The 20,333-nt window shown below is 44.5% G+C and overlaps 1 long non-coding RNA gene across 1 annotated transcript in view; it reads left to right on the forward strand.

Annotated features, from left to right (window-relative positions):
* Nucleotides 1–7,644, forward strand: part of LOC127016854 (uncharacterized) — a 73,275-nt gene extending 65,631 nt beyond the window's left edge. The window contains exon 2 of the long non-coding RNA XR_007766521.1: nucleotides 7,410–7,644. This is a non-coding gene — a long non-coding RNA (uncharacterized LOC127016854). The remainder of the gene's footprint in view (nucleotides 1–7,409) is intronic.
* The last annotated feature ends 12,689 nt before the right edge of the window (nucleotides 7,645–20,333 follow it).

The following is a 20,333-nucleotide window of genomic DNA, read 5'->3' on the forward strand; positions in this document are numbered from 1 at the left end:
TTATTGAAATCGCTGAGTGTTGCCCCACCTGGGCAGTTACGAGCTTCCTGTTACTTAAATAAAATACCAGCGATGCTGTACCTGACCCCAGGTAGTTCAGCTTCATAGATGGCTCACAAAGATAAGATGAGTCCAGCAATGCGGATCCCAAATTATGTGGGTGGATGCTCCCTTCTCCCAAAGACCAAGTGCCTTTCACAGACACTCGGTCTTGGGTACTAAGTTGGGCACCATCAGCCTGCGCACCTTGGTACTGCCATCTGCCTGCCAAATCCCCTGGCACTTTCTCGTGGTAAAAACTCGGGTACCACAGACCCATTAATTCATACCCCAGTTTGCTTTTTTACTCCCCGCAGGGCAGCATCTGGAAATGCATATCACTTATCTGTCATCCTTCAAGGAAAATATTTCTATTGTGGTTGAGCATCTGTTACAGCTTTATAAATTGCACACCTTGTTTGGAGCGTAGCTTGCTGTAATGACTTTATTTGATATGATGATATCCATATAAGAAGTGATATTTCTTGTATTGCAATACGTTCATCGTTATGGAGCACGCTTGCAGTGTGGTAGGTAGCAACTCTGACACATTCAAACTGTGCAAAGGTCACACTGGCAACTTCTGTTTTGTAAAGTATGTGATATATATTTGCTATAAATACCCAGATTTGTTTCATGCTTATAAAAAGTATCTGCAAATTTACAAAATATAGAAAATTAAGAATAATTGAATTAATATGTACCTTTTCCTACCCTTCCTTCTTTCCTTTCTTCCTGGAAAGACTTAAAACCCAAAGCACCTTCTGGCTATTAGTTCCTGCTGTTTCATGTTTTGTCTTTGCAATATGTATTTTTCAAAAAAGTCCTTCATTAAAATTTAAATTGCAGTCCTGAGTACTATTTACTTTGCATATTTGGCATACACTATACTCTATTTAGCATAGCTTGTGCCGGCTGTTTCTCTGCTTTTAGGATATTGGACGAGGATGTATATGGAAAGTGATTATTCCTCATTTGCCAACTGCAGAATTTTTATAAATTCTTTCCAAGCATCCAGCTTTTGACACAGCTGCAGACAAGAACTTGGGCATGGTTTTAATTCATTGTTGCATTTCAAATTGTTCCTGTTAAGTTAGTAAACCTAGGAGCAGGGTTGGAGCTGTTGAGTTTGATGCCATACTTTCTTTGTTCTTTTTCAAAATTTAATTAATATCCCTTCTTTTAACAACTAAGTCTGTAAGTCAAGTCTAGAGTAATACCAGGTAGCATATTTTCTCTTATTCTCCCAGACAGCATATAATAAATAAATAAAACTTCTTTCCAATTCTTTTACCTTAACCAAAAAAGCAATCTGCTATAAATTATATCTGTAGCCAAGTATTGCACAGCTCCTGGCTTCATAAAGACCTTGATACTTAGTAAGGCAGAAGGAGAAAATAAAGCAGCACTTTTGAAGCTGAAATAATCCTATTTTGGAAGAAGCTTTTTGTTTAATAGCCCATATACTTTCATTAAGCATAATTCCGTCATTCAGTTTCTGCTGTCAATGAGATTATCCTATGCGGCTTCTGGAGTTCAGTTGCAACAAAATAGAGAGCAAAGCATATATGCTTTGCGTTGGTATTACTGCAAAGAGGCAAACACAGCTGCATTTCCCCCTGGACATCCTGAATCACAGCAATCTTCATAGAATCACAGAAAGGTTTGGGTTGGAAGGGACCTTAAAGATCATCTAGTTCCAGCCCCCCCGCCGTGGGCAGGGACACCTTCCACTAGACCAGGTTGCTCAAAGCCCCATCCAGCCTGGCCTTGAACGCTTCCAGGGATGGGGCATCCACAGCCTCTGTGGGCAACCTGTGCCAGTGCCTCACCACCCTCACAGTCAAGAACTTCTTCCTTACATCTCATCTAAATCTACCCTCTTTCAGTTTAAAGCCATTACCCCTTGTCCTATCCCTACATGCCCTTGTAACAAGTCCCTCTCCAGCTTTCCTGTAGGCCCCCTTTAGGTCCTGGAAGGCTGCTGTAAGTTCTCCCTGGAGCCTTCTCTTCTCCAGGCTGGACAACCCCAACTCTCTCAGCCTGTCTTCATAGGAGAGGTGCTCCAGCCCCCTGATCATCTTCGTGGCCCTCCTCTGGACTCGTTCCAACAGGTCCATGTCCTTCTTCTGTTGGGGGCCCCAGAGCTGAACGCAGGACTGCAGGTGGGGTCTCAGGAGAGCGGAGCAGAGGGGGAGAATCCCCTCCCTCGACCTGCTGACCATGCTTCTTCTCTGTTTCATTAGCCTGTTTTCAGGGACGGGAACTTGCATTAGATGTCTCCAGTCTTGGGTCTGACCCAGAATGGCTATTCCTGGTGTAGATAATCTCACTAACAGTGATGGCAGAGGATGGGGCTGTGTGAACAGAGGAACTGTTTAGAAAGTGCTTATCCTTAATTGCTGCACTGGTGACTCTGGGGCATGTGCACTTGCAAGACATCTCGATTCAAAACCACTAGAATTTTTCATTCTGTATCAAAGTTTAGACTGAGAGTCAAAGACCAGAGGTAAGAGAGGAAAAAAACCTACTTCAAACTTTAGTGCTAGCGTATAACACCTTTACTATGAAGAAAGCTTATAGACATCAAAGTCTTTACAGTAAACTTCCCCAGTGCTTTGTTGCTCGAGCTCCTGGCGAGGATGCAGAGAGCTTTCTGCTGCTGGCGCTCATGCCTCTCTCTTTAAGACCTGGGAAGTTTGGGAGGGCTGTGATTTATCACCTGCGTGCAATCGTACCCCTCTCCCGTGAATACAGCTTTGTTCTAACGAGCCCGAGAAGTTGGTTAAATCAGCAAGTCAGGGGGTCCCCAGGATTTGGTTTCCCATTGAAGCTGTCAGGCTTTTGTTTATTGCTTCCCCACTAAGTTTTGTACACGAGCTGCCACCAGCTCTCCTTTTACAGTGGAGGTGATGATGCTTTGCTGCGGTGGGGGGAGCGAGCCTGTTTTACACCCAGCCTGTTCCACCATCTCTGCTATCCCACAGCGGGGCACGGTGACCCTTGTGATTGTTTTTTGTCTTGGAAGAACCAGCATCTCTGCAAGCCCTCGGGGCCATTGTTATGTTTTGGGTTTAATTGTGTGCATTACTGCTTAATAACAACTCCTTCCCTTGGGTACGGACCTTTAAATCTCATTTATTGTTCTTCAGTACTGCTGTTCAGGCTTCGTGTGTTTTGGGTAGAGAGGAGGCACCACTGTCTGTGCAAAAGGAGAGGCCAATATTGCCCGGTAATAGGAGAGTGAAACCCCTCTTCTCTGCCTGTCCCCACCTTGTTTTATCCTGATGTTTGGAGAAGAAACAAACTTTTTGGTGTGTTTTGTACAGCGCCTAGCTCATTCTCTTCCTACCCCAGTTCTTTAGGGGTGCAAAGCATTTCTACCATAAGCATGAAGAGCAGTGGTGCCCTAAGAAAATAAAGGAATATTTTTAACCAGCTCTGAACGCATAGATCTGAATTTCACAGACATGAAAGCACCCTTGGTTCAGACTCCCTGCAGCTCTGAAGAGCACTCAAATACGGGGTGGTGCAGAGGAGCTCAAAATGTGCCAGAAAACAGCTGAGCACTGCATTTCAGAGACATCTCTTTGGAAAGGAGTTTTTCTTAATGAGGAATGAGTGATGCAGGAGACTCAGCGGGAGAAAGTAGTCACTAAATGTTGACATTTGTTTGTAAATCCTTATGTAAGGGCTAGTGTATAAACACATAAAGATGATTTGTGCTATACATTTGGGAAGAAAACGCTACTTTATTTATATTTTAATTTGTTTAGACTGAATTTCTTTACAGTTATTCACAAAACCAGACTCTGCTGTGTAGGCACAGGTGGGAAGTATTGATTTTAGTGCAGAGAGTGTAAACATGTTTTGGTAACAAATAAACCGTTAACGTGGGCAAACGGGAGGGAACCTGGTTGTGTTTATCCTGGCGACTCAGCTGTGCAGTCAGAGGCAGGCGGGAGAAGCAGCAGGACAGGCATGGGACAGGGACCCACCACGGCAGCACACGTTCAGTGCAGGTTTGCTGCCCATTTCTGGCGTCTTCTAAGTTGGCAGACATAGCTACCCAAATGTGTATAGAGAAAAAAAAAATGCCCGAAGGCATTTACAGAGAAATCCTGCTGCTGGCTGGGGATACCACAGGTTTCTCAGCATCCCCAGTTGGGACCTGGACGCCCGAGCCTTGGGCTGGTAGCTTCTCTGAAGTCCTACAAGGAGCCCATGCGAGCTGACATTCAGCTTTTTCCTAAAAACCTCACCTCTCTGACCTTACATTTCAAATTACTCGGCTTGTTCAGTTTGCTTCCTCTCCCTCCGGGTGTATAATTGATATCTCACGCTATATGTCTGATTGATATGTCACAGAATTAAATGCTCTGCATGGCCAGGTAACTGGAAATAGATAGCAGTCCTCCAGCCGCTGGTTCTGAATAATGAAATGTTTTGCTCTGAGAATAACTGGGTTAAACATTCAGGTTTTTAAAGCCTGGCACACAGCAATAGGACATATAGAGCCTTTATTTTAACTGTTATTCTTCACTGCTCCGTGGTCATCCACCTTCAAGCAGAAGCTCCTCTCCTGCAGCTGGGAGGTAATCTGGGCATTTCTGTGGGGCTGGGGAGACGTGGGGAGGTGTACAATCCTGGGGTCAGCCCAGTTGCTTTGACACCATGCCGTATTTTTTTCACCTCTATCATATTCTCTGCTACCTTGAGCATCTCTGCTGCTGGTCCCGCTGTGCAGGGCAGCTGCGCCTGTGGTTTCTGGGAGGAAAAAAACCATTTGCATTTGTGGGGCCAGGAGAAGTCATCAGCAGCTGGTGGTGTGCAGGGCTCTGCAGTCGGTGTGCAGGAGGGGCCCGAGCTCCTTCTTCTTCCCCATATCCAGGGAAAGCGCTCGCTTCTTCCTCACTCAGCCGGAATAGCAATGACCTGCCATTAACCTCTTACTAGCTAACGATTTATTGGAGATACTGCAGAGGAGAACATCGTTTTCAGACTCCTGTAATGCTGATAGCCAAATGCTGCCTGAGCTGATACGAGGAGGGGAAGCAGGAGGATATTTTGGACCTTTACTTGAGGAATTCAACCTGTCTCGGCAGAGATATGAGGCAGGTGGTAGAGGTGCACCTCAGCGCGGCTGTTGCTTTCCCCACGATAAGGAAAAAAACTGGTGAGGAATCAGCTGGAGGTGTGACGCATTGCATAAATCACAAGGTTTGTAGTAGAGAGACGTGGTGCTGACAGAGGAGATGGGGCTGCAGAAAAGCTACAGCATAGGGGTACCTCCAGGGAAGCCCAGTCCATAAGCCAGGAGACAGGGCTGAGCACGGGCACACCTAGGGAGCAGCTCCAGCAAGGTCTGGGTGCTTGGGTGGGGGTCCCAGTGAGGCTGGTCAGGGCCACGAAGCCCTGTTGGTGCCCATAGGATAACGGTAATGAGGATAATAGGAGTTAGGGGAGCAGATGTGCTCCCTGAGACTGCAGAATTGGCTCTGCTGGTGCACATTTCCCAAACCTTCGCTGACACCATGCAATGGGACAAGACTTCCCAAAGGAGGGTGGATAGACAGAGATGGGGGCTGAAGCATGAAATTTCCATTGTTGAGCAGGACGCGGGCTTTTCTCCCCAAAGCCGAGCCTGAGATCACGATGGGAGACTGATCACCCAGATTTCCCTCCAGCCTCCTGCTTGTCTCAGCACGTGTGGCCTTGCGAGCTTGTTGACGCTGTCACCATCTCGCTCTGCTGTTGACAACCTGATTTCCCTCTCTCCAGCAGCTCGTGTTTTAGCTCCTGCCTGTGTTTTCTTTGAAGTCCTTGTGAACCAGCCAAAGCTCATTGTGCTGTTCTGACTCTGAAGTCTTTCAGTCTGAGAATTTGCCACTTCAACCTGCTTCATCTCTTCAGCCCTCATGCTGTTTTAGGTACCTTTTCAACGCTGCGGAGCAGTTTGCCTCGTGGTTGAACATACTGTGCAAAAAAAAGGTTGTTGAGTTTCTGGACCACTGGAAATTGTGGCAGTTACTGCTGAAAAATAACATAATGTGAGCTACTGCATCATTTTCTGCCGGCTGACTTTCAGGGAGGAAATCTTTCATGCCAGCAGCTGAAAGGAGAGATGTTGTGAAGATGGAGCGTGGCTTCCTCCATGCCTGGAGCACTCGGGGTGGCAGGGCTTGGTTCCTGCCACAAGCGTGGGTTTCACAAGGGGTAGCACAAGCACTAGTGCAGTAAATATCATGGAGGATGTTTCTTTCCCCTTGTCGGGATGTTTCTTTCCCCTTGTTGTTCCTTGGGAGCAGATACTTTGTCTGGTCTTGGGAGGGAGGCAGGACCCTAATCAAGAGCATAACAATAGCCAGCATGAAAAATCCCGAGTCATGCCCTGAATCCTTGGTTGTTGGCGCACAGGCGTAAATTTAAGACTGCTCAATTTATTTAATCCTGTGCTGCTGCTGTCTGTCTGATTTGAAGGTGGACCCAAAATGGTAGCAACGAAATACAGAGATATTAATGATCCACATCATGATGATGGAACATTTTATGACAATGGCTTCTTCTGAAGGGTATGCACTAATCCCACAGCAGCAATGGGCTTGCTGAAGGTCTAACACCCAGCCTACAGACCGGGTCAGACTACATGAGGCAGGATTTTAGAGATATGTACGCATGTGAGTTCAACTCCTGTTGACTTCAACTGGAATCAAACTTCTGTGGTTCTGAACAACCGGTTAGCAGAGATTTCATGTTACCTTTCTTGGCTGTCTAGTGGAAGAGGGACTTTTTTGATGGCTCTCCAAATGCACCCTGGTGCTGTGCTCTGCCTTGGATGTGTCTTTGGGCAACAATTCTGAGTGGTGGCTGTCGCACTAGGCAGAGGCCAACCTCTTGGCCATGCCTCCAGAAAGCGATGGGTGCCCTGGTACCTGAGGAGGTGACCTACACACCATGGGGAGAGCCGGCATACACATCATGCCCAGCTCTGAGATGGTTAAGTGCGGAGAATGGATTTGGCATCTGATTTGATGCCCCCCTCCAGCATAATCCCCATGCCTTACCTAATAGACCAACATCTGTACCGATATTGTCATCTATATATAAATATATATGTATACACGCATATGTATGTATCTTTTCCATGCTTACAGAGAAGCAAATGGAGCTTTCATCTGTATGGTTCCAGCAATCACCAAGAGAGTAGCTGGCTCCCAGAAGTCTCTCTCTGTGGTTTAGGGTAATTAAATGTGCAGAATGCATTTACCTGCGTTAGAGAGGGATCATTAGGGTAATCACAGCCTGGGTACGGGTGTAGGGTTGCGTTAGTGTGATTTTACTAGTACTGAAACTCATCTTTCTCTGCCCAGATCAGGACACGGGTGACCCAACGGGAAAGTTAGAGAAACGGTGAAAAGAAAAGAGGTGCGGGAGCTTTCTGCATTTGTGATTTGTCACACGTACCGGTGGAGCTGCTGGATTAGCTGCACTAATCAAGATCTGGAGAATCTGGTTCTTCATTTGAAGGGAGCATCCCTTTTGTATTAGTCTCCGAAGTTATTTTAACTTGCATTGACACAAATTAAACAGGAATCTTGCTGTCTATTGATTTTGTCAGCAATGTTTTTTTCCCCTCCTGAAGTCATCTTTAAAGACTTTACTTTTATTAAACTAAATGCTGCCAGTTAACTAAAGTCTTTGTTTTTATAGACTCAAGAGAACAAGATCTAACATAAATTAATCATGACTTAATTGACTGAACTAATTCAAGTTCTCTCCAGTCCACTGCACAGCAATATTCCTGTCTTTCCAATGCTGTAACTGAAGGCTAAATGGTACATTGCTTTAACAGCATAAACTTTTTATATCTTTAGCACAACATTTTTACTGTGGACAAAAGTTTTAATTTCCTTGGAATTAAGTCCACAAAACATTTTCACAGTTAGGAATACTGAAGTGAACACCCCTTTTTGTAATGCATATTAGAGCTGACTTCAATTTCTTCCTATTATCTTTTTTTTTTTCTCTGTACATGGACTAAATTATTTATTTGGTATTACTATTTCAAAGGAAAAACCAAGCATTAATTCAATTTACAACAGTATTCTCTCACCCTACAGAGCATAAAATGAAATGCAATGAATTGCTAATGCCACCGATGTCAAGACCACCATGCATTTAGCGAAGCTGGCTAAATCATTAATGCGAGCAGCTCTCCTCAAAAAGGCACCGCCGTCAGGAACCAGCGAACCCGCTGCATGGCTTTTGGGTTTAGCCCATGCAGTGAGTCTGGGGACAAAGCCATCAGTCGCGTCCCACATGGCGGAGCAGGGAGGGAGTTTGGGGCTGCCTTGTGGGAGAACTTGCAAAATTAGGGAGGCTGTGATGCTGCTGCAATGGCCTTTCAAGGCCATTAAGCCACCAGCTCCAAAGAAGACAGCCTAGAAACTTCTTCACCACTTCCTGGGGATGGTACCAGAAATCGGGACAGCCACAGCTTCTGCTCAGGATATTCACGACTGACCCATGAAGCAGTGGTTTGAAGCACTATTCATTGAATGCATTTGAATAACGAATCCACGCAAGGAAACTGCAGGCTGCTCGTGGGTTTTCCACTGCTGAAAGAGGGAAAATGAATCAAATAGGCTGTTCCCTGTCTAGTTTCTTTCTTCAGCTCTGCGTTTTTCAGCTCTGCATTTCCCAGTGCTACTTTTTTCCTGCAGCAGAGCTTTAAATATCCCAAGCAATGGTGGGTGCTGCTATTACTTCCCTTCGGAGCCTGTTCCTTAATCTAATAAATCTCTGTCAGGAAGAGGGTTTTTCCCCGTACTAGCATAAACTTTTCCTAGCTTTATTTCATGCTGTTTTGCTTAGTTTTGCCCCTTAGTGCCATCCACAATAGCTTCTACCCTTGGGACAGTTCAGAGAGTTATTATATGTTGCCCCATCCCAGCATGACTCCCATCTCTCCAGCGGATGAACTGTGCATGTTTTTCTTGGTGGAATTATTTCTTCAACCGAAAGCCACATTTGATGCTAGTCTCTGGGTGTTCTCTCATTTCACGTCTTTTTGGTGGCTTCCCCACGGCCTGTAGCCAACGCAGTGTTAATGTCTGGTGGTTTGCAAGAGCTCAGTGATACAGCGAGCTTTTGAGCAGAGCTTTGGAGAAAGGAATACCCAATTTTACTATTTCTTAGTGGTAACTCTTCCTACGAAGCTGCTGCAAGAGAAGGTTTCTGTCCTCAGTGCCGAGTGATTATGGGCAGATGAAGAAAGGGTTTTGTGTTGGGTTTTCAGCCACTGGTAGGGGGAACATGCAGACCTGGGAACAGCAGCTGGGACCGCTGCAGGGACCGTCCTGCTTGTGTCCTCTCACGGACTGCTGGAAACCTTTATGCTGCCTTGGGAATGGTCAAAAGAACCCTTCTTTAAACATGTGCGGGGAGATTTTTCCCTAGGGGAAGTTTTTGTGTCAAGCCTAGAAAGTACATAATGGCTTAGACCCTGAGTGTCAGGAGCTTGTATCCACTTATCCAGCGTTTTGCTAATGTACTTGAAAAAGGTCTGAAGAAGCAGTGTCCTTCAATGACAGAGGTCTGTTTTGCCATTAGTGTCTGCTCTTCTAGCTGTTTTATACTGCTACATCTCTCTCTCAGTTGTTTCTTTCTGTTCCGGTAAGATGTTTCAATCAATTTACATGATACTGAAATAGGCAATAATGTCCCTCTGGGATCACCACGACTGCGGTAAAACCTCGTTGCTTTGAAGGTGGCTCCGGTCTTTGCTACCTACACTGAGTTTCTGCCAGTACTTCAGCTTTGCTCACAGGCATCTACTGACACCTCTCCTGGTTAAGACCTATGCAAAATAATCTTGTTTTAGCTTTACCTCACTTTTTAATCCCTCTTTTCCTTTTTCAGCTGCAGTGTGAAACAACCTGCACGCTGCTGGAACGTTGGGAGAGAGACTTTCACCTATAAATAAATACAGGATTACAGCCTGAAGGGTTCTCTTCTGCTCTGTCTTCCCAAAGCTCCTCTGCATCGTTTCATACCGAGCTGACGTTATCAGCTTCGGTTTCAGAAGTCAGCGAAGCTGCTGCCGCTTACATCAGTGTAAAACTGACCCTTAGGAAGGGATTACTCTTCCGTATCTTCTTGGAGTAGAGGATGTGATTAGAAACATGGAGAGACTCTACGAAGGAGACACTCATCCCGCTTCACCCGACACACAGCTGTGTGTGGCTGCTGTGTACTCTCGCCACCAGCCTCTTCGGTGGTCAGCAGAGATGAGGTGGCACCTCCAGGGGTGCTGCATTACTCTCTTGTAGCACAGGATGAGTTGCCTTTTGAAGCTGCCTCTCTCCCTCCATTGACCCATGCCTGTTTGTTGAGTAACTTTGACCAGATGCTTAGTTTTTGGTGAAGAAATTCAAAACGGGTAAACCCCACCTTGTATTTTATATAGAAATCCATGCAAACTCCACTAATTTCAGCAAAATTACAGCTCTGTACCTGCCCTGAGAGTCTGAAACAACAGATTTTGGTTTCTTGAAGCCCATCCAGGCTCTGAGCTCCTGGACGTAGTGCAGTCAAGGTGTATACGTTCCTTGGACTCGGGAACTCAGGAGATGTTAAATGAACTCAATTAATGTCACCTTTATAATTGTTTGAGCAGGGTCTGTAGAGCAGTCCTTCACCGCTGGAAACTCTCACCCTGAGAAAAGATTCCTCTCCACCTTCCTCACCGTGCTAAAAAGACTCTGCGGTACTTCTCACAAATGCTCAATAGATGCACACACAAAGCATTAAAGCGTTTTAAGACAAAAGAAGTTAATGTACCGTATGCCCTGCGTACTATTTAAACTTAATTTGATGAAATACCGACTACCAACAAATGTAAAAGGTCTGTAGTAAATATATGTAGTGTTCTCCGTAATGAAAGTGTCATCATAAGGTATAATTCATTATAGGCTCATCACTTTGCTTTTATGTTTCAGGTCATTAATTGCTGATAGAGGTTACAACGCAGAATGGATTAGGTGATAAAATTACATTTCAAAGTCTGCCCTTTTTCCTCTGAAGAGTAAGAAATTTTCATCTACAAAAGCAAAGTAGCATCCAAGTATCTCAGAGCAGATGTAAACTATCGGCATTGTACTTCAATGCAGCTGCATGTAATGAAAACCTGAAATTGAATTTTAACTTAATAAAGTAGATTGTTTTTTAATTGAATGTTGGGTTTTTTTCCTTGACTGGGAACATTCCCACTCTTTAATTATGTTCCATTTAAGAGAAGAACAAATAAAATCAATTTATTTTCTGACAGTGAAAAGGGAACATGCAACATTTCTCAACAGTTTGAAAAGCAGCACCCCACACCTTGAGCAAATCTATTAAAATAATGTGCTTAAAGCAAGCAGTCATTTTTAATTAAAAGACCTACTCTCTGTAAACAGCTTATATATCAAAGCATCATATATATTCTCACGGCACGCTGCATTTTTCGGTGAGGGCAGCTATATAATGTAAGGGGAGAGAAAGCCGTTCACAAAGGAGTCCCTTTTGGAGAAAGCTGCTGTTTTATTGAATGCTGGGCAGGTTCCTGGCAGGGACCGTCCCAGCATTGTCCGACCCCGGGGTCTCTGGTGCGTGTCTGACCTCTCCATGCACCGAAATTCAGCCACCGGTCCCCGGCCCCACCTCACATTTACAAAATGGGAAAAAAATATTCCTTGAATTCTCCCACATTGACCCTGTTTTGCTGACAATGGAAACACATTTCTGCAAATACCTTGTTCTTCCCAGTGTGGCTGCAACAGCCTTCCTTTCCTCTGCTTTGATGCCTTGATCTGATTTTCAGGGTGAAAACAGCTGGGGCTGTACTTAGCTGGCTTTCCCAGGGACCAAAGTAGATTTTAGAAGGAATAAAACTTACATTTAGCGATAAACTTTCATGGCAGCATGTCTTAAATACCCAAATCCTCCAAAGTTCTTCAAAATTTCCTCTCTTCGGGATGCATTGAGCAAAACATTCGTTGTCAGGATTTTTGGTCTCAGTTGTAAAGTTTGGAACAGAAACATCAAAGATAAAATGAGAATGATCTCACGTTGCATTTGCGTGCACAGCATTCTCCTTTTGAGAACGATGACGTTTCTGTTTTTCTTTTAGGACAGTCGCTTTTTTCTTTGTCTTGCTTACTCTGTGCTGGTTTTTGGCATTAGAACAAAAGGAAGGTATTAAAAACCCCCCTTACCCCAGACAGGGAAAGAGCGGGGAAATGGCAAAAGCAATACCTCCTCCTTTCCATCACGTTTTATGCTTTTTCCTTGCTCTTTCCCCACTGGAAAGATTAAAAGAAGAAATAAGGAGAGCAGGTTCGTGCTTTACTCCTTTTCTGTTGCTGATAGACTTTGCTGGAAATCGTGTATTTCCATTTCACGGGAAATCTTCTTTTGAAAAAAAAAAAAGAATGGTTTGATAGTAATAACATGTTTCTGTGGGGTGGGGAAGCCAGCATGTCTGGAAAGACGGAGTGATGTTTTGAGCGTTTTGGGATGCTCTGCAGGCTGCTGGGCGTGCTGCAGCCACCGTGCAGGAGGGCAACGAAAGGCGCGGGGGCACCCCAAAACCACGGGGTCTGGTGCATGGCGAGCCAGGACATCCTCGCAAGCTGCTGGGGATGGATGTGAAGGGTGGCTAGAGGATGTCTGCAGCGGCTCCGTGGCACCGCTGTCCTCAGAGCTGCCCTCCTGAGGCTGTAGGTACACCAAGTGTCCCTTCCCAAATCAGCACTGCGTGGGGCTGTGAGTGAGCCGCTCTCCCACGGAGCGTCCTCGCAATGACTTTAGATTATTGGTCTTCACTGCAGCACCTAGGTGGCAGAGACTGACAGGGTAGAAAAGGGCAAAAGGTGTTCGTTTCGCGATGGTATGTGTCTGAAATCACTCACAGGCTGAAAGCCTAGGGCTCTATAATGCGAAGATCTTCTCTGGTGTATTCCAAAAATGGGAGCAGTGATGTGTGAGGCTTTCGGGTCTTACAGCGCTGTAGCCAAGTCCCTGCTAGAAGCTACTTTCCTTCCCGCCAACCTCTTTTCCTTACTTCACACCCTTGGAGGAAAAATACCAAATGTAGGTTTCATAGCTGTTTGATGGAGATAAAAGCAGAAAAAGCACAAATACCTTTCTCCGCTCTCCTCCGCACGTAGCGTGTTGCTGTGCCGTGCTCGGCGCGGGCAGCAGATGCTATTCAGTCCACCCAGCCTCTGCTTTAATAAGCACGTACTTCAAAACTGAATTAACAGCTGATGAGATGGGATTTTGTTGCTTCAGTCCAAAGGTGATTAAACATTTACTGACATGTCTAAGCAAACATGAGATGAGGTGATGGGGTTTGAAGTGCTGCGATCGCGCTGCTCGTAGAGCAATGCCTTCTGCAGAGCAGGTGGGATAAGGATTAAATCAAACAGATGTATTTACACAAGTGTGGGTAGCAAACTTTTATGAGGTTATTTTATAGAATAGTCATTTTTTTAAAGGTAGGGCTGATCCCAGTTGTGACTTGCTAGCTGGAAAGGATGCTCACACTGCTTCCACCTCTGCATTCCAGTTACTGCCTTGCTGTTGTGTTAATGCTGTGCATTGAGGCTTGCTCATTGTGGAAAGTTTAGGGAAAGTATTTTCCTTGAAAGTTTCTGTCTTTTTGTCAAAAATGTAGAATCCTATAATTTTTTTTTTTTTTTCATTTCAGTGAAAACCTGGAAATCTTTGACCAGAAAATGGTGGTACTTAAAAAAAAAAAAAAAAAGAAAAAAATTACTAACCTATACAAATGGAAAAATGGCAATGATGTACTGCAAAGGCCACATTAAGAGATTTCCATTTACCAACAGCAAGCTACTGTGAAGTCTTTGTTTGGTATCAAGGCAAAGGTTAACTTTAATAGGGATTTGAAAGAGCATAATGAACTGGAGGGAGGATAATGCACGGTGTCACTCAGAGACCTTACACATCCCCAGCACACTTGGATCAGATTTCCCCAGAGCTAGGCAGACTCGATGACAAAAACAAATTTGCTTTTAAAAAGTATTTGGGCTCCACCAGCAGCGAGTCACTGGATTTGCGTGTTTGGTCTACTCTGCGGCTGGTGTCAGCAGCGTCTTTTCATTGATTTTTAAGTGGTTTGGGGGATTCTGTGTCTCCAGCTGCGGAAATAACTAATTTTGCTGTTCCTTGGTGATTCCAGAGAAAAACTGGGTTACGTGGAATACTTAATTTAGCTAACACCAAGCAGTTTCCTTCTTATTTCTACTGTTTTCCTGAAGACCTAAACCAATAAACAACAACTGAGGGGAATTTGTTTAAAATAAATAAAAAACCCCAAAGCTCAAACTTGTTTCAACAGATAAAAAAAAAGCAAAGTTGTTTCATTCAAGAAATGGGAAAATGAAACATTTTCACTTTCCCAGATTGTTATTCTTTTTTCTTCTGCCCTTTCTTCCCAGGCAGAAGTTTCAGAGAAGCCAATATGCATTTGCGAAACATTTTGATGTATCTGAACCTGCAGTTTTTAGTGTGAAAAAAGTGCTGACCAAAAAAAATTCTTCGGGTTTTCTACGGCTACGGAGGAAACTATCCTTGCACCAGCTATACAGCTACATTCAGGGGAACCGACTGCATCCTTCTTTGCTGTGACCTACCTATGCAGCCTTTCTTAAAAAGTGAACGACATCAGTAATAAACCCCAAACCAGGAGATGATTTCATTCGTGTGCTTTATGGGGGTCCTTGACCTTGCCCCTTGCGGGGGTACGTCCTCGAGGCTCTCTCCCCGGGGGCAGACCTGGGAGGGGGGACATGGCTGCTAAATAGCTAATCACTATTTCAGCTCTGTTTGCAAGAAACGGTGCACAAAACCGCATCCTCCCCTGCCCCCCCCGCAAACTAATTACAGGTTTGGAACATCCCCAGGGGAATATCTGAGGTTTGATTTCTTAGAATATCAAAAGATAGCAGCCCAAATCTGATTAAGCACGGAGCGCCCGATGAATATGCTATGTCTGCAGAAAAGGAATTCCCTATCAGATGTCTCTCTCAGAGCAGCCACCGGCAGCTACCGTCGCAAACAGATTTTGAAGCACTGCACTTCATCTTTTCCCCCACTTGCTCCATCAGATCTTATCCGAGAGAGAGCCCGTGACTGCTGCGTGTACATTGAAAATGAAGAAATTGTCATCCCTGGTTAAATCTCCCACAACTGTCACCAAGCTCGTGCTGCGTGACCGTGCACTGGCTACCAGCTAACCGGAGCTCACCGCGCAGTGATGGGGGACATTGGCACCCCAGGGGACAGCGGATCCTACCTTAGACATCCATCACAGGGTGGGGTGTCTCACCTGAGCTCCTGTTTTCCTCTGTTTTCCTTGGAAAAAATACAGAATGAGTGCCTAGGTTGCTTCTTGGGGTCTAGTGCTGTGCTTCTGTTGATAGAAACAAACAGCCCTTAGGTCTAGATGTAACCCAGGATTTTCCATACCATTGCCTTAATCAAACTAGTGACTTACCGGTTTTATTTGTATACAAAAATCCTATGGATACCAGATACTTTACACTATGGAACCTGAGAGGAGGAGAACTTTTCCCTGGGATATGGGATGTTAGATATGATCATGGCAATGGAAAGAGGCTGGAAGAGACCTCAGGATGTCTAGTCTGGTCCCATATATCTAACGTGCCTCCAGTGGTGAATACTCCATAGCTTTTCTTGTCAAACTATTTTAGTGCTTTGTTACAACTACTGTTTAAAAGTATTTTCCTAACAATAGTCTTATTTTCCTTTCTCGTACTTTACTTAAAGCCCATCCACTTCTTAACGAATCTCAGCTGAAATATATTTCACCTAAAAAAAAAAAAAATTAAATACTTCGACATGAAGAATGTTTCCTTGGCTAATTTGCAGTCTGAACTCTCTGATGAATTTGACCTGAGTTCAAAATAGCTTCAGTTTCACCAAAACTCCACTCCTTGGTAAATTTACTATTCACAAAAGAGAAACCCTAGATTTAAATTCATTGACTCACTTTGGTCGCAGGAATCTGCTGGCTTAAATTGTGAATAAATTCAGGAGGAGAAAATACCATCAATACTGCGGAGCCCAAAGTAAACACAGAAAGAAAATAAGGATTATCCTGCATTTATATAATATAATCAAGTTCAAATTTACCTAGGTGTAGAGTAATATAATTGGGGATTTGGGTGAATCCCATAGCCAATGGCATCTTTTAGAAATAACCAGTCTTTTTAGAAATGAGATTAAGTGGGGAGAAAGCCTAGTTATGCTAATTAAAGCTAAAAAAAAAAAAAAAAGACTAAGGAATAATTGAATTTAAAAAATAGCCCACTGCTTAAAGAACATGAACTTGAATAGCTCTAAGATATATCTGGTCCTTGTTCCCTGCTTGCAACTAATATCCTAGAGAGTGTGCGGCTCTGGCTTGAGTCACTGCTGGGGCCGTGCTCGGGTTTGGGTCAGGATAAAATTCAAGGGATTGGGTGGGCAGACAAATGCAAAACGCTCCGCTTGCGCTCACAGACAGGGATACTCGTATGTATTGCTAACGTCTTCCTGGAGGCCCTTTGGAAAGCTTTTACTAGTGCATAAGTTCAAGAAGAATCATGGTGGTAGGAGTGATGGTTTTACTGGCAGAGCAGTTTGCATCAAGCGGAAAAAGTCTGTGCGCTGAGATGATGCTCTGTGCAGGGCCTGGCATGGGAAGAAACAGCACCAAAGCTGACCGGGGACGAGGGCTAGCATGAGAAATGTGTCCTTCTCTCGACCACAACATTTCCAGCAGGTTCATGTGCAATATAATCTTTGAAATCAAACCAAGGTAACTCTCCAGGAGCAGAAGCTCTGCAGGGCTCTATCCCCAATCTCAGCACTAAACAGAAATTCTGCTCCTTGCAAAAGCTGTTCGTTCAGTGCAGACCGGCTGGGCGGCATGACAGTTTCAGTGCCATCTATTAAACCTAGGAAAGGTAGCAACAGCTTTTTTTTTTTAAATTTACTAATTTTTTAACTCACGACTTTGAAAAATTTTTTCTTTTTTTTTTTTTTTTTTTCCTGGACCATTTCTGCTTGATGTGCGTGGTGGCCCAGCAGTTTCCTCCCTCCCTCTTGTTGGTTCCTCAGCTTTGGTGGCTCTGCTAAAGTTACTTTTGACTTCTCCACCTTTGCCTGGACAGCGGACTTGGCCACCCTTTTGCCTTACTCAATCCTTTGCTTAATGTCAAGTGCAGCCAGCTCCCTGGGCAGCTGCCAGGGCTGACACGGAGGAGCTGCCTGGGACCGTTCCCAGACAGCAGCTAAACAGGTACTTCATCTTTTCATCATCTTTTGCATCAGTGGTGCCCTTTCTTCTGCAGTTAGCGTTTTCCATCATAGCCAAAATGTTGAGGGTGATCTCTGCAAATTCCAACGTGGTCCTTCTGTTTTGGAGAGGAAATTTTGGCCAGAGGCTTGTTGCAGCTGAATTACAGCAAGGCTCTGGGTGAGGAGCATCATGGCTCAGGCTACATCTGTCCCCTTAGCCACAAGAAATAGATAGCTGAAACAGAGATGGAGCAGCATAAAAGAGGCAACCTGCAGGGTTTTATAGTAGTTTAACTGAACTGCGTCAGTAAAAGAGAAAATTTTTGCTCCGTTAAGATACTATTTGACAGTTCACCAGTTGCTAGCCAGAATGCCACGCAGAGCACCACCCGACTTACTGTTTTTTCAGGGATATCAGCCCCTCTCCGAGGGTCATCCTGGCCATGTTGCTTATCAATTCTTGGCAGCAGCAAAGAGCCCGCGTGCTCAGAGCATCACCACCCATCCTGACTGAAGCTTTATCATCGTTTCCTTGCATTTCCTCGCCTTGCATTCATCTGCTGTTGCTTGGAGCGTAGTACTTGCTGTATCCAAGTTGCTATACTTGGATAATAGAAAACCAGATTGATTAGGGCCCATCTGGTTGTACAGCACCGTGCAAAAAGGATCCAGCACCCATACACCACCGCAATACAAATGAGATGTTTATAAATTTTTTGGAACTGAGAGAAGTTTGCTCATAAATGTGTAATGCACACACAGACTCACGCTCAGTTTAATTTATTTGGTGGCTGAAGCAACTGTACCTCTTATGCCAAGGACTTTACAAGGATTAGGTATAATGTAAGAGCAGGAGTTGGTTCTGTGCAAACAGCGCATTTATTATAATAGAGGAACTTCTCTGTTTCTGTGTTTGGGGTAATGCTTTTGAAATGCATAGTGGTATGCTTACAGCTGGTGTATTTATGAACTCTTGACTCTTTGAAGGAAGATAAAGGATCAATGGCTTTCCTAGTTTTAGAAACAGGGAATTCTTCCTCCCAGAGGAATCCTTCTGGATGAGCAAAACGTTTTGCTGTTTTGAGCAGAAATATTTATATGTTGACTCTCAAAGAAAATTTTTGCTCAGACAGTGTAGTGTGGTATTTCTCTCATTTACACCCTCTCTAGTGAGAAGCATCCATGGTCCCTGTAAGTGCAGAACAGCCTCAGAAATAACGGCGAAGTGCAGGATGAAGGGCGTTCATTAGTGTTCTTATTTTGCTGCTTAAAATCGAAAGGCAAGCATTTACTTGTGCACTTGTGCTGGGAATAACGTTACAGATAAAGCAGCTCCCTTTATTCCTGAGCAATCATGCTGTGTGCTGTACGTTTAAGCACATTATTTCTTGGCTGTTTGCCAAGGATTCCCTGCTTAAAAGTTAGCTGGAATGAAGCGTTTGATTTGGAAGGAGCACGAGTCAGTGCGGTGTAAACATTTGCCTGTGAAATTCCTTTCCATCATTGCATTTTATTTCAGCAGAGTTGGTGGGGGGAGTCAATGTTGTTGTAATTCCATAGATTTTCTATTCAATAGACGCTGACCATAATTATAATTTATGAATTGGATTAACTCCCTCTTCTCTCTAAGCCATGGTATGGTGTGATGAGGAAGAGCTTAATGAAATTGCACCTAACTCCAACATGTCCTTTAACTCTTCCTTACCTACAAAGTGCTGCTTGCATTGCTGGTGCTTGCAGTGGTGTGGACTTTGGTGTGAATACCCAGCGGATCTGGCAAAGTCTGGGGAAGATGGGGGCACGGGCAAGATCACCCATGGGATGCCCCCCCAGAGCCTGCCTGGGCAGGGCGATTGCTGCTGGGTATAAATCAGTGAGCACTGGGTAAGAGGATGTGAAATACAGCTGTTAGGCTACCACGCACAGTACTTCTACTCTCAAAACCTCATTTATGAGCAAAGAGGAAGCACACATTACACATAAAGACCAGAATTTATTTTTAAGATTTACCGAAATCTTAACAGTCTGATCCAAGAATCGTCATTATTAGCCCAGATGTATTTGTCACAGAAAGAGAAAGAATATAACTATGCAGAAAACCTTTTAATAGTGATAATAATAATAGTAATAACAATACAGTTAAAATTGTTACTCACATACTCTGTAGTTTCTACCCCTTTTCTTGGCAATACGTTTCCCCTGCTCCTCTGGGTGCTACAGTTGGGGGGTTCACCTTGAGGCTGGCCTCACAGCGAGTGTCAGCATCAGCGGACCTTTGCTGGGATAGGATGTCCATGCTGATGGTTTCTTCTTCTTCACCACTTGGAGTCAATTTTATACGTTTGCTGACACACTTCTGTACCTTTTCCTTTCTTCATTGGTCCTTAGCTCCGTGTCGCATCCCAATTTACTACGTGTGGTGCTCTTTACGCATGTTAGATACGATTTCAGAGTATTTGAAATGCAGAAAACAGAGATGCCGTTCTCTTGGTTACCCCAGAAACCAGTTTTGTCCACCTCTAGCTCTGCAGTTCTTCGACTGTCCGTGGGTGAGCTGTGTGCAGGCGTGGGGTGTCCCATGCCAGCCTGTGCCCATCTCTTACCATCTGGTGCCTGTACCCCCCGCCCCTGGCTCCATCCTGGGTCCCCACTTCTCAAAGCCTCTGCTATTGTAGCAGGTCTGGATTTCTCTACTCATCAGTGCGTTGGTGATAAATATCTTGTTCTACCTAGAATAACCGGTTGTTACTGCTGTCTGTATAAAACTATGGTTTTACCCTAGCAAGATAAACAAAAGTAAAACAAATTAGCCACAGACAGCTGGTCAATTAGAAAAACTGCCGTTACAGCTAAACCAAGACAGAGAAAGCTGCAGGCAGGTCAGGGAAAGTTCAGGCAGAGCAGAGCTGAGGCCATGCAAA

Source organism: Gymnogyps californianus, chromosome 5 (genome assembly GCF_018139145.2).
Source record: "Gymnogyps californianus isolate 813 chromosome 5, ASM1813914v2, whole genome shotgun sequence".
In the NCBI taxonomy this organism is placed as follows: domain Eukaryota; kingdom Metazoa; phylum Chordata; class Aves; order Accipitriformes; family Cathartidae; genus Gymnogyps; species Gymnogyps californianus.